The sequence below is a fragment of the Hippichthys cyanospilos genome, chromosome 14, assembly GCF_059441005.1.
Source record: "Hippichthys cyanospilos isolate Australia breed blue-spotted pipefish chromosome 14, RoL_Hcya_1.0, whole genome shotgun sequence".
Classification (NCBI taxonomy): Eukaryota; Metazoa; Chordata; class Actinopteri; order Syngnathiformes; family Syngnathidae; genus Hippichthys; species Hippichthys cyanospilos.
Window position 1 is genome coordinate 2,229,489 of NC_142382.1, and position 15,015 is coordinate 2,244,503.

General features: G+C 41.7%; 1 protein-coding gene across 2 annotated transcripts in view; it reads right to left on the reverse strand.

Moving 5' to 3' along the window:
- Positions 1 to 15,015, reverse strand: part of efna2a (ephrin-A2a) — a 63,360-nt gene that overhangs the window by 24,621 nt on the left and 23,724 nt on the right. The window lies entirely within an intron of this gene.

The following is a 15,015-nucleotide window of genomic DNA, read 5'->3' on the forward strand; positions in this document are numbered from 1 at the left end:
ACGGTATATTACACAACAAACTTCGGGCTAAAATGCTAGTATTATCTTCAAATGCTAATGTCACTGTCACGTGCTAGTCTTACGCTTACATGCTAGCATTATGAAAAACAAATTAAGTATATTACAGTATAAAGTTGATGGTAAAAAGCTAGCATTTTCACAACATACCAACCGTATATTACAAAACAAACTTTGGGCTAAAATGCTAGTATTATCTTCAAATGCTAATGTTACTGTCACGTGCTAGTCTTACGCTTACATGCTAGCATTATGAAAAACAAATTAAGTATATTACAGTATAAAGTTAATGGTGAAAAGCTAGCATTTTCACAACATACCAACCGTATATTACAAAACAATCTTTGGGCTAAAATGCTAGTATTATCTTCAAATGCTAATGTCACTGTCACATGCTAGTCTTACACTTACATTCTAGCATTGGGAATTAAACAAATTAAGTATATTACAGTATAAAGTCGATGGTAAAAAACTAGCATTTAAATTTTTTTTTACCAGTGATGTAATTACAAAACAAAGTTCGGGTTAAAATGCTAGCATGATGATCAAATGCTAATGCATCACATGCTAGCAATATAATAACAACACATTAAGTTCATCACACTTTCAACATGATGGAAAAAAGTTAGCATTTTGATCAAATACCATTTTTAAGTACACAGCAAACACAAACATTAAATGCTAATTGTTAATTTAAATGCGAGCATTATGATCACCTGCTAGCGTTACAGTCAAAAGCTAGCATACTATTTAACTGCTCGTTTTTGGGTCAAATGCTAGTTGTATATCACGTCAAGATTAAAACTTAGAAGCTAAGAGACTCACTGTTTGAACACCGATCGAAAAACGTCTTAACCGGGCGTAACCGGGTCCATTTGGCGCCCAAAACGAAGGAGGACAGACTAGATTTGAAAGAGTTGAACATCTCATCTCTGCGAATTTTCCTATTAAAGTGAGAAGCGCCTCCTCCAAGGCCGTTAATTGGAATGGGCGCGGGCGCCTTCATTTGGAAGCGCGGCCCCGTAACTGCGGTCAGCGCCGAGACTAATGGCCGTTCCGCTCAGAGGAGTAGCGCAGCCCGGAGTGCCCGAGCAGCCGCACTTGTTTGCGTACGATTCCCCCGGGCGGCTAAGCGGCATCCTGCAATCTAAAACGGGGGGGCATGAGGCCGGGTTTTGCGGTTAAGAGAGGATGATGATGCTGTCTAATAGATGAGTGGGCATGAGGGTGCGCTGCCGCCTGAATTATTCACTCCGGCCAAACTGTTGCTTGGGGTTTCATTTATTTTTAATGGCGTCTTTTGATGTTGATTAATTAAGCGCCGCTTGCTCGGCTCTTTCTCGCGCTCGCGAGCGCGCATTCAAACAACGGCGCTACATGCGGAGCACGTACGGTGTCGCACGCCCATGGAGAAATTCGTGTAACGCCGACAAAAATGTCCCGGTGAAAAAAGGTCGGATCTCAAAGGTGGAGCAACACTATGACGGGGAGACAAGAACTCTCTAACACACGCCAAAATCTTCCCTAATAAGGAGTCTATGTCAAGGCTGGTGTCACACTAAAGTGAAAAAACCAAGAAGTTCGGGTAATTCAACTGAAACTGAACCACGAAAGGATACTTGTAAAGGCGGGGCCGCACTTTGATAGAAAGACAAACACTCTCATGCACACACATGCATCATATATTTTTTTTATGTGAAACCCACCAAAATGTCCTAAATATAGATTCTTTGTCACACTGACGTTGAAGAACAAGAAAGCACAAACACGTTCCAGAATTTGTCAAACACAACCAAATTGGCGCCACTAAAAAGGTTGAATGTCAAAGATGGTACCACACTATCACGAAAAACAAGAACACACACACACACATTTCTCATAAGTGGGTTGTCAAAGGTGGTGTCACACTATCGTAGAAAAATAAGAACACACACACTATGTCTCAAGCGGTTTGTCAAGGGTGGTGCCACATTATCAGAGAAAAACAAGAATGCACACACAAAGTTCAAGTGGATTTTAACAGGTGGTGCCACACTATAACAGAAAAATACGAATCCACACACACAAAACGTCTCTGGGTTGTCAAATGTGGTGCCACACTACATAGGAAAACAAGAACACACACACTATGTCACAAGTGGTTTGTCAAGGGTGTTCCACACTATAAAACACAAAAAATAAGAATGCTCACATACACACACGAACACATAAACGCGTTTAAATATAATAACTAAATCAAGTGTGTCAAACGTCACGCTAAAACGTGACCTCAAAAAAAACTGGAGCGGTGCCACACTAACGCATAAAAACAAGAATGCGGCGGCACACCAGTCCACAGACAGAAACAAACACCCCCCCCCCCTCCCCCCCAAAAATATTATACATTAAAAGTGTCATTTTGAGATGATGAGGGGGGAGTTTAACAAAAAGTGTGTGTGTGTGTGTGGGGGGGGGGGGGGTCTGAGCAGCCACACAGCGGATTACTAGGTGTGTGTGTGTGTGTGTGTGTGTGTTTGTGACAAGCGGCACTGTAAGACAGAGCTAGCGGGGGCGGAGATGCTAATTAGGCGCGTGTGTGGGGATTGTCTCTTTCATGTTTTTTCAGCCAATGGCGAGCCAGGAGAGGACGTCGACGGCATCCAATGATCACGCCGGAGATTTATAAATAGAGTTGGAGGCACTTTTCTCGCCGAACGGACCGGAGCTTCTTCCACAGATGAAAAATTCAAAACGCCATTGTTCTATTAATGGACGACGCCATTTTCCACCCTGTGTATGCGTTCTTGTTCTTCTGCTTGAGCGTGGCCGCACCTTTGACATCCCACCTTTAAGGAAAGTGTGTGTGTGTGTGTGTGTGTGTGTGTGTGTGTGTGTGGGGGGGGGGGCGTCTTAAAATAGCAGAGTCCAAAAGCTCGCCCGTGTCATGTCGCATTGATCCGATTTCCGTCGGAGAAAGTGCGAAACTGACTCTTAAATAGGAAGCGCACTTTGGCGCCAGGCTGCTTTATATACAGTTGACTCCCCTCTTATTTCGGGGTTATTTTTAAACAATGTTATACAGTAGTTGCGTGACTTTTTTCCCGGGTTCTAAGCCACGAGAGAGAGCTAAGAAACTTTTCCGACTTTTTTACCGTTTGACACGTACGGCGGGTCACGAATTTGCTATCTTCATCTCATCGATCACATACGTACTGACTTATTCTATTTTACGCCAGCACCTTCTCTCACACATACTCTCATAATTTGCTCTCACATACGCACTCATTCACGCTTAAATTCTCTCATATTCACATTCTTCTAATAGCTGACACATTCTCACAACACTCTCATACAAATATACACTCTCACATAAATGCTCTCACACACTCATACATTCTCAAAAAATTCATTACACATCCTCTTAATGGCTGACATTCTCACAACACTCTCACACAAATATGTGCTCTCATATAATGCTCTCACACACATACATTCTGAAACAATTCTCTCACATGCACAAATGGCATCTCAATAGTTGACACACTTTCTCACACACACGTGCTCTAACTTGAATATGCTCTCTCGCATAAAATCTGTCTCATGTATATGCACTCTGTGGCATATTCTCACATTTGTGTCATGCACATGTTCTCTCTCACAAGCGGACATGCTCTTGAAAAATTTCTCACACACACACTCTCACACACACATAATCTCACACAAATTGTCTTTCTTACACACTTTTAGGCATACTTCCACATAGTCTCTCACACGCGTGCACTCTAACATGCACTCTTCCACTTACACACATTCTCTCTCACACACACACTCTCACACACACATACTCTCACACAAAAATTGTCTTTCTTACACACTTTTAGGCATACTTCCACATAGTCTCTCACAAGCGTGCACTCTAACATGCACTCTTCCACTTACACACATTCTCTCTCACACACACACTCTCACACACATACTCTCACACAAAATTGTCTTTCTTACAGACTTTTAGGCATACTTCCACATAGTCTCTCACACGCGTGCACTCTAACATGCACTCTTCCACTTACACACATTCTCTCTCACAAACACAAACTCACATGTGTATTCTCTCGCACTCAGACATGCATGCAAACACACACACACACACACACACACACACACACACACACACAGTGAGAGACACCTTTCAAACTTACAAAACAGCGTCACAACGGCTCAAGGTCTGGAACTAATTATGAATATGCGTAAAATGAATATGCATAATGACAATAACCCGCTTGCGCCCAGGAAGCGAAAAAGCTTGGAGAGCAGAGTGTGTGTGTGTGTGTGTGTATTTGCGTATAGATGTGTGTGTCAATGTGTGTGTGTTCTGCTCTGCCTTTAATCTGCATATCGGGGCAGCGGTGGGAATCTTGCACACCATGCTAAATCGATGCACTCCCCCTACTGCATTAGTATGCCTGTGTGCGTGTGTGTGTAGGTGTGTGTGTGTCAGTATGCAGTCGGGATACAAAAAAAAAAAAAGGGAGCGAGAGAGGTTACATAAGTAGAAAAAGGGACATTCTTAAGTGGATTTGACCTTGGATCATCCTCTGGGGACCCTCCACAAAGAAGACGGACTAAATAAATAAACTTTCTTTCAACATGTAGCTTTTCCGCCGTACGCGCGAGTGTGTGTGTTCATATAGATTAGGATCCTCAAAGAGAAAACCAAAGGGGGACTCTGGGATTATTTCGCCCCCCCCAGCCTCCCCCGCTGACTGCATTTCCATCTTTTTTCTATTTTCTCCTGCCGCGCTCCTGCCAATCTCCCCGCTAACCTCCTTTGTTCCTAAGTGTGGCCCGCATTGCTCCACTTCACCCCCCGCGCCACCCGTCCCAATCCAGTCCATCTCCGCCTTCATCTCGCATTCCCTTTCCGCCTCGCTCCTTTGCTCCGGCCTCATCTCTGATTCCGAGTGACCGCCGCTCTCCCCCTCGGGCTGCATCAGACTTACATGCCCCCCCCCCCCCTTTTTTTTTTTTTTTGCGCTGGCCTCCTCCGCTACTACGCTTTCCCAGGGCAAGGCCTAGTTCAAACACACAACGATGCGCTGCTTTAGTACAGTCCTTCTCAATTATTTTTTGCAAAGCCCCCCTCCCCCAGGAAAGAGGAAACGTTTCGCGGCCCCCGCTCGCCGCGCCGCTTATAAATAAGATCGTCATCTATAAAATATTTATAAGTGTACCTCAAATCGTATCTTTTTTCCCATTAGAAAAAGAAATCAAAGGAATATAAATCAGCTTGACTTTTTACAGGGTAAACTCAGGTTATAGGTTAGTCTAAAACTGAAAAAAAAATGAAAAATCTCAATCCTAGGGTCAACACAGGTTATAGGTTAGTCTAAAACTGAAAAAAGAGAAAAATCTCAATCTTAGGGTCAATACAGGTTATAGGTTAGTCTAAAACTGAAAAAAATGAAAAATCTCAATCTTAGGGTCAACACAGGTTATAGGTTAGTCCTAAAACTGAAAAATAAAAAGAAAAATCTCAATCTTAGGGTCAACACAGATTATAGGTTAGTCTAAAACTGAAAAAAAGAAAAATCTCAATCTTAATTTTAAACCAAAAACAGTTTTGATCAACTGTTCCATCTGTTTTCATTCTTCTAAATAGTCAGTCCCAAACTAAACCGTATGCTGCCATCTACTGGTTGAAAGTGGAATTACATGAAATAAAAGTGAGAGTTGTAAGTGTAAAAAACAGGGGTCCATAGAATGAATAAATATTTTTCTATATAAACCAGGCTGTGATGTTTTTGTTCTTCTTCCAAACAGTCAGACACAAAGTAAATAGTGTGCTGCCATCTAATGGTTGACAGTTGAATTACATATAAATTCGGTTAAAGCTGAATGTGTATAAAGCAGGATTAGCGTTAATAATGAAAAAAAAATACTTCCTTTTTCCGTTCTCAATAAAAAAATAGTATGCTGCCATCTAGTGGTAGACAGTTGAATTACACATAATATGAATCTGAATATGTAAAAAGCAGGATTACAAAGGACGTTGTCAATAATTAACAAAAATACTTCCTTTTTTCAAAAATCGTATGCTGCCATCTAGTGGTTGACAGTTGAATTACACCCCAAAAATTGCAATTATTGGCTAAAACTGAATGCGTAAAAAGCAGGATTGCAGAGGATGACCATGAAAACAATTGTCAAAAAATAAACTCCACAAAAATATTTCCCGTTTTCGTCCTCTACATTTTCTGTATTTTAAAATGACATTATGGAATAATAAATATTTCATTTTGTGTCAAGGGACGATTATTAGCATCCCCGGAGGTAAAATTTGACATTAAAAACAAAAAAACAAGGAACGGGGTCAGGATTTGCTGCCTTTCTTCTTCTTCTATTGCGTCCGCCAAAGATGACACGCTTCCTGACGTTTGATTGGCCGTCTAAGCGGGCCCTTTGATCCGTCCCCGCCGCGCTCCGGGACGACCTTCAGGAAAAGTTTACCCGACTCGGCTTTGATTGGGCCCCCGCCTTCCTCTCCGGTCTCCCTCCATGATAATGAGCGCAGCTGACAAAGCTCACCGGGAAATGCTACGGCGCCGGCGCCGCCCTTTTATTACAATTTGCTCTCAATCAGGAGCAATCAACTCCGAGGCCGTCCGACGGGGGACGCCACGTCCTCCGCCGGGAAGAAGTCCTTCAGCTTTCTTCCGCGTGGACGTGCGCACCCACGACAAATCCGACAAATCACCAAAAACATCAAAAGTGGGATTTTTTTTTTGCGCTGTTTCGGATCGATGCCAGTGCCGGTACTCGGTAGTCGCTGATACGATACCGAGTGTCGATACCGCTGGCGCTTTTAGATCGTTTTAAAGACGGACCCATACATTTCTTGAAATTTGTCATTTCTACAATGTCATACAATACGGTACTTTTCAGATCGAGTAGTAGTCACCGATACCAAGTACCAATACCACTGGCGCTTTTGATCAGTTTAAAGACGGACCCATACATTTCCTGAAATTTGTCATTTCTACAATGTCATACAATACGGTACTCTTCAGATCGAGTAGTAGTCACCGATACCAAGTACCAATACCACTGGTGCTTTTGATCATTTTGAAGACGGACCCATACATTTCCTGAAATTTGTCATTTCTACAATGTCATACAATACGGTACTCTTCAGATCGAGTAGTAGTCACCGATACCAAGTACCAATACCACTGGTACTTTTGATACAAAAAATCCCCCTCCCCGCAAAAACAATGAGATAATTCTAAAAACGGAAGTATACATTTTCAATACAGCATTATTTCCTTAAAATTTGATGAAATATATGGCAAATTTCTATGCTATTATTTGTTTGAAAATGAACGCTGTTCCTGTTCCTGCATTAAAAAGCATACTTTTCAATTACCGATTTAACTCGTTCAATGCCAGGGACGTATTTTAACGTTTTTAAAGAGTTTTTAAATCCCAGATACTTAAGTATGAAATGGATACTTAAGTTTCGACGCTGAATGTTCGGACTCTTAAAAAAAAAAAAACGTGAAAATGCGGTGAAAAAGGTCCACATTTTTGTGAGTAGCGTATGTCGGTTGGGAAGCTTTCAAATGCTAATTCGACGCTAGCTAAGTCCCCAGCTGCTGCCGACGCGTTGTTTTTGGAGCGTTGCCTTTCATCGGCGTGAACTTCTGCGCTTTTTATTTTTTGGTTCCATTTTCCGACGGGAGCCCCCCCCCCCCCCGTCGCTCGTTAACCTCGGCCTTATTTAGCTCAGCCCCTTATTAGCGACCTTCATGGACGCTAATAGGCGACTTCCCTCCGCTGTGTTCAATGTCAAAACGCCGTAACCTGGGGGAAATTGGAGTCGGCGCCGCCATGCGTGCGTGCGTGCGCTTTATTTGCCGTGTTCCTGTGTGCATCAATTAGCCATCTGTGAGCCATTTTACGTGCAGGTGGAGCTTTGTGTCTGTTGCCCGGACCGTCCTGTGCCCAAGTGGAGCGTGAGGCTGCACACGGCCCGCAAATTTTCCTGCGCCGGCGCTGACACGCACTGCTGAATACCTGCGCGCATAAATAAGTCTTGCTAACGTTTAGCATCTGCGTGGTGGCGTGTGAGCGAGCGTAATCGTTTTCACATTTTGCATATGATGGGGAGACGCAAAAAAATGCATCCAAATTGGAAACCTTTGACCGAGGTATGCGCGTTCAAGCTATGAATATTTTGTCGAAGATGCAAAATTTGTGATGAACATTAGGGACATTTAACCGCATTTTTTTACAGGTTTATACCAGTACTTTTGAGTCGTCAAAGATACCAAGAAACGATAAGGTAAAAGACACAAAAAATGCGTCCACATTGGAAACTTTTGACCTGAGGTATGCGTGTTCAAGCTATGAATATTTTGCAGAAGATGCAAAATTGGTAATGAACATTAGGGACGTTTAACCACATTTTTTTACCAGTACTTTTGAGTAGTCAAAGTTACCAAGAAACGATAACGTAAAAGACACAAAAAATGTGTCCACATTGGAAACTTTTGACCTGAGGTATGTGCGTTCAAGCTATGAATATTTTGTCGAAGATGCAAAATTGGTGATGAACATTAGGGACATTTAACCGCATTTTTTTTACACATTGATACCAGTAATTTTGAGACAAGAAACAACAAGGTAAAAGACACAAAAAATGTGTCCACATTGGAAACTTTTGACCCGAGGTATGCGCGTGCAAGTCGCCGATATTTTGCCAAGGTTTCTATAGTTGTTATCTAAATATAGCAAATTTCCCCCAAAATGGCAAGACATGATCAATATTCTTTGAATTTTCAGTTTCCAGCCACACGGGGGCGACTGACACACGTATCGGCTCCCGTCGAATTAGGAATATTTATTACGTCGAAATTCGAGTATGACTTTTGAAGACTTTTGTAGAGCGGGTGTCCAGGCTAAGCCGATCATCGAAGTCATTGAAAGGCTTGGAAATGTCATAAGTTGGCCACTAGCGCCACCCGGTGGTTTTGGGGTGTCCACAAAAATTTCTCTTCCACTGGTTAAAAAAACCACAACAAATAACGACCCGGCATTGAACGTTTGCACCCTCTAAAGACGTATAAACACGTCTTTGGGATTGGATGAGTTTAAAGTATTTATTATTCTCGGCCCTACAAAAAAACGTTGATTTTGGGGAAAGCCCGGCCTCTCCCCTACTGGAAAATTGTAAAATTTCTCCATCAAGACGATGATGTGGACACGGGAAGCATGCTGCTGTTATTGTCTTTCTCGCTGACGGTCGACCCCTCTAGGTGCAACCGATACGCTTTTCTTCCTCTAAATCCCCCCCCCCCCCCCCCCCCGTCACCGTGCCAGCACTTGTGAATGGAATGGATGCGACCAGAAGGAAGACAACACGCACACACTCGTAAAGGATTGACGGCCGGAATATTCGCTCTCAGATATCCTCTTCCGCTTGCAGGCTTTTGATTTTTCTTCCACCGGGACGCCGGTGTTAAAAGTGAAAGAAAAAAGTGAAAAAAAAAAAAGTGAAAAAAGTGAAAAAAAAAAGTATTTTGTTGACGGTAGAAAGTAAAAGTATAGAAATTATATCAGTTTAAGAAAACTTTCCACACTCGACGCGCCGACTACAAATATTATTATCATATTTAAAAACTGCATAAATATACCTAAACCTGTATCCAACAACCATTTTTTACAGCGTTTATACGTGTTACAGCTTAGTCTAAAAGAGAAAAAAGTGCATCAAAGTGACGGAAACTAAAAAAAAAAAAAAAGATGAAAATTCTTATTTTATGGCATGTATTACTCACATGACAACTACAAAGCCTTTTCCCTGGGCTCATCGGCGCCCCCCCTGGCCTCACCTCGCATTGCGTTATTCCTGGCGGTTTCGACTGGGGTGCCGCAATTTTACCGTCCGAATATCCTCGTCGTATCTTATTACTATTATTATCTTTTTCAACGGCGTCACGAAAACGTCCGCAAAGGTGAAAATTGGAAGAAATGGGACAGGATGAAATAAAAGGGGGAATAAATTAGAGGCAGGGTCACTAATGCAGCGGAAGAGCGGCGTAAGGATTAAGGTTCTGTGATTGGGGGTCTTGGGGGGGGGGGGATAATGTGGTGGGGGGGGTAAAATGGACAAACAAAGGACCTCACAGAATGAGGAGCGCTGTTGGGCATCCTCAGAGGGAAAACAGCTCACAGAGGAAGCTTCATGGACGTGTGCATTAGTTTTTTTTTTTTTTTTGGATTAGTCCAGCCTTGAAGTCTTTTGTGCGCCGCCGTCCCTTCTCAATCATCCCCAATCATCTCTCCCCAGCACCTTTCCCTTATCTGGCGACTGCATCTGCCCATGTTTTATTTATGGCAGGCGCACACGGTACCGGGAATAGAAAGACGCGAGTTACACAAGCACACAAACGGCGTTTTGGCCTCTCCGAGGATTTCCACGACGCGGCTTCCTGTCCGCATCCCCGGGTACCCGACTTCACATCAAAAGGTGTTTCTCGCCCTTTCATCTTTTTATACGCTTCGCCTTTTTGTCGAAATGAACACTAATATATAGTTTTTCGATTAATAACACAATGTTTTGTCCGTAAACAGAACGCTGTCGATGCACTACCAACAACGGCCAGGAGCGGCGCTAAAAATCAAAGACTAAACTCAACAAAGCGCAAATCTGGAACTGGTAAAAGATAAACTAAATCAGTTTCAAAAATTATTTCACGGACCACCTGCAGTCAGGTCACGGACACTTTGTGAATTATTGTTTTAGAAAATGCAACTACTTAACGAAACAGTACTAAAGCAATACATTACTTGAGGTAGTAAAGCACTCAAGATTTTAGATAGTCCAAGTATTAAAGTAAACAGCACTTTATGTACTTTAAGTCATTAGGTACCCAAAGTAATCACGTACTTAAGATACTAAAGAACTCAAGTATATTTTCATTTTTAATTAAATACTAAGGTAATCAATTAGTTTATGTATTGAAGTGCCAAATTACTTCCATTATTTTAGATAAGGCAAATACTAAAGTAAACAGTACTTTACATACTTTAAGTCATTAAGTACTAAATTAATGAAGTACTTAAGATACTAAACAACTCAAGTAATTTTTCTCCTTTGATCAAATACTAAGGTAATCAATTACATTAGGTCTTTAAGTGCCAAATTACTTGAATATTTTAGATAATCCAAGTACCAAAGTAAAAAGTATGTTATCTACTTTAAGTCATTAAATGCTAAAGTAATAAAGTACTTGAGGTACTAAAGAATTCAAGTAATCACTTACCTTTAATAATAATAATAGTCACAAACTTTCTCTTTGAAAAATACAAAAAAATTCATTTTTTCTCAACTTGCATAAGCCAATAGTACCCTGTTGCATCATGGGAAAATTGCTATGTTTTTAGCATTTAGCCTACATGCAAATTTGACCATATATGCCAGTAGGTTCAAACGTACCGGTAAACAAATTTAAACGAATACATTTAAATAATTTAAATAAATCTAATGACTTGACCCGCACGTGTCCATACTTTGCGGCATTACGGGAAAAAAAAAATCCAAAGAACACAATCATAAATCTTACGCTAATAAAAAACAAAACACGACGGTACTCATTTAACAATTCTTCATTTTCAAACGTATTGGTAAAACTCCCCGCGTCCGCGCACCGTTTCCCCGAATTCACGGCCGACCCCGCCACCGTCCTCCAATCCGACGCTCCTTTCGCCGTTCCGACGGCCAATCAGATTAGGCGTGGAGAGGAAATTGGAGAGGCTCGTCTGACCCTCTCTCCCGCTTTCATGTTCCTCTTTCAGCGACGCCGAGAGAAACAAACACGGGCGACAAGAAAGGGTTGCCGCGGGAGACGGGGCCCCGAGCGAAAGAAGGATGCTGGCGGCGAAAAGGGCCCCCCGAGCCATCTTTTGGCGGGGGCCGCCCCTCTCCGCCGCTGAAAGGAGCAGCGGGGCGATACGGGGCAAAGCATTCTGGGTGATCCCCGGACCTCTGCACGTGCCGGCGCCGAAAAAAAAATGGCCGCGCATGTGACGCCGTCTGGATCGTGGGGCCTCTTCCCCTGCCTTGACTCGTTCGGCCCCAAAGACGTATTTTTACGTTTACTTTGAAGGGTCCGGGTACTCGAAAAAATTTCAGGTATTTCAGGTATACGCTCGTTGACTCGTTCAGCCCCAAAGACGTATTTTTACGTTTATTTTGAAGAGTCCGGGTACTCGTCTTCAAATTACTTCTGTTTATTTTCAGGTTACTTTAGTCCTTAATTAACTAAAATAATGGATTAATTAATTCATTTAGTATATTTTAAATGTACTAACTATATTTTGAATCACTAAAGTAATTATTTACTTTAGTAAGTATTTAATATATAATTATTTAATTGATTACATCCGTGCACAATTACTTGAGTACTGAAGTAGCTTAGAATTAAAGTAGAATCAAAGTTATTGATTGCTAAGAAATGAAGTAATCTAAAGTAATTGATTATTTTAGGTAGTAAAGTAATTGATTTAGTACTTAATCACCTAAAGTAAAGTATTACTTTATTACTTTACTACATTTAATCAATCTTCTTCTGAGGCTCACAAAATAAAATGTTTTCAAGGATCAAAATGGATGTCAGTGACCCAAACTAAACAACAAACTTGTTAATAATGACAAAAACAAATAAGATTATAGTTGGACGACACTAAGCTAAATTGCTGCTCTAACTTCCGTGTACTAAACGGGTTTAATAACTCATTATCAACGATGAAAAAAATCGCTAACATTTGTTAATAACGACAAGATCGGACCTTAGTAACCCAAGCAGATTTTGTGTACTAAACAACAGGACCCAAACCTCCTCCAAGGGTTAAACATTTGTCAAGCGAGAGATCAATAAGCGCGGTACTAAAATGTTCTCCCGGATCGATGGAGCATCTTCTCCGACGACTAAAAATATCACCGTGGGCTATCGGGTAACCCGAAAGACCGTTTCAATCGCAGAGGTTGCGTACCGAACGACACCACCGAGACCCCCGCAAAGACTTCCGACATTTTTCACCTGACACATCAATAAGTATGCGACCGATATATTCTGGCGGATCGATGGCGCGTCTTTGTTAATAACTCCGAAAGACGCCGTCGGCCTTTAAGCCAACACGCCGTCGCGCTCGGCAAGTTTGCGTAACCAATAACAAGACCGTGACCTCCGCCGAGGCCCCGACATTCATCAACTTGGAAATCCATAAGTGTGGCACTAATATGTTCTTGTAGATTGATAGAGCGTCTTGGCTAATCGCTCACGTTGACACCAAAGCCAAAGCCAGTCAAATCAGACCTCCCCCAAGGCGGAGAGCTAAGGGGCGTGGAAAAAACCCAAACAAACAGATTAATTGCGATTAATTAATTACAGTCATCATTAAAGGGTTGTTTTTCTAACGCTTGTTTGGTATAGTGTCAAATCTTTGATCATCCAAGGCGTGTCATATCAAATGGAAAGAAGGCAGCAGGGAGCTGAAATTTCACCCGGATTATTCAATAGGGCACGACCTCTTAGCTGTCACACTACTAAAAATATTGAGAGAAGGATGTGAAAGAAAATGACAGAAAATCATCAAAATACTGCATGAATTTATTTAAATGATAATTAAATTGAACTGATTTAATCCCAAACTGTATTTTGACTTTTTATTTTATTTTATAAGAATCCAGTCATTCCCGATTTATTTCTTCTTCAAGTCTTCAACAAAAGCTATAACTAAAAATTGGCTGGTACTAAACAATTTAAGTTATTAACAACAATAAGCCGCAGGTCTCAAATCACGAGAAAAAAGTTGCGGGTTGTAGTCCGAAAAATACGGAAATCAACAGTTGTTGTTGATGTCTTTTATTAATGTTAAAACGGATTCAAGATTAGCTGTACTAATACAATTTTTGTAGATAATAATCTGATTTATACATTAACCCAAAAATGCCGAAAATCTATTTCGCATCACAGAAAAAAGGCTGAGCACCACTGCCGCAGGGGACAGAAATGTCGCAAAAATAGAATGAACTTCAAAAAACGAAATGGATCCTTCTCAAACAGGACCACAAATATAACCGGGCAACAGTATAAAATTTTCAAGAAGCGTGTTCTGCTTTTAGGCTTTAATTTAATGTAGCTGGCCGCCGCGTGGAAATCGATGGCTCCTAATTGCACCGGCGCACAATCCATCAGAGTCAAGATCAAGTGCGCGTCGCCGTATGTCGATATCACATCAGCTCGGACGCAAAAAACAAAAAAAAAAAAAGGTGTGTTTTGACGCTGGCATACACACATGCACCGGCACGCTCACAAGCAAGATAAATGTTGCTCAAGTTGGTAAGCAAGGCCGTCATTTGCCATCTGCGTCTTAAGCGCTAATGGCCGCTCAGCAAATGGTCCCGGAGTGCGTTATTATTGGAGCGTGGCGCACAGGCGTTTAGTGTTGGGCGGCCATTATGTGGTGGAAAATAAGGTCCCCGGGGTGCGAGGGGGAGGAGCCGAAACGCTTCCAGCTGAGGTCCAAATAAGGCGGACGGTAATGACCTCGTCTGCGAGGCCACGCAAAGCGCTCAAAAGTTTGGAGACGCTTGCCCCTGCGATTGAATGGGGGGGTGTTTCCAATTGACCAAAATGGACGTTTTCCTGTTCGATTTTATTAACCTAATTATTTTTATTAGCTTTTATTATACCACAGTATTGTCATATTTTGTTTATTTTGATGTTAGCCCATCTATGTTGTGTCCTATGAGGTATTAGCATTATGCTAGCAAGCTAAAAAGTACAGCTGCTATGTTAGCCCATCTATGGTGGGTCCTATTTTGTGTTAGCATTGAGCTAGCAGACCAAAAAGCAAATTTATGCAAATATTTTTTTCAATATGCATCTTTATTGTCACGCTTTGTTTATTTTGATGTTAGCCCATCTATGTTGTGTCCTATGAGGTATTAGCATT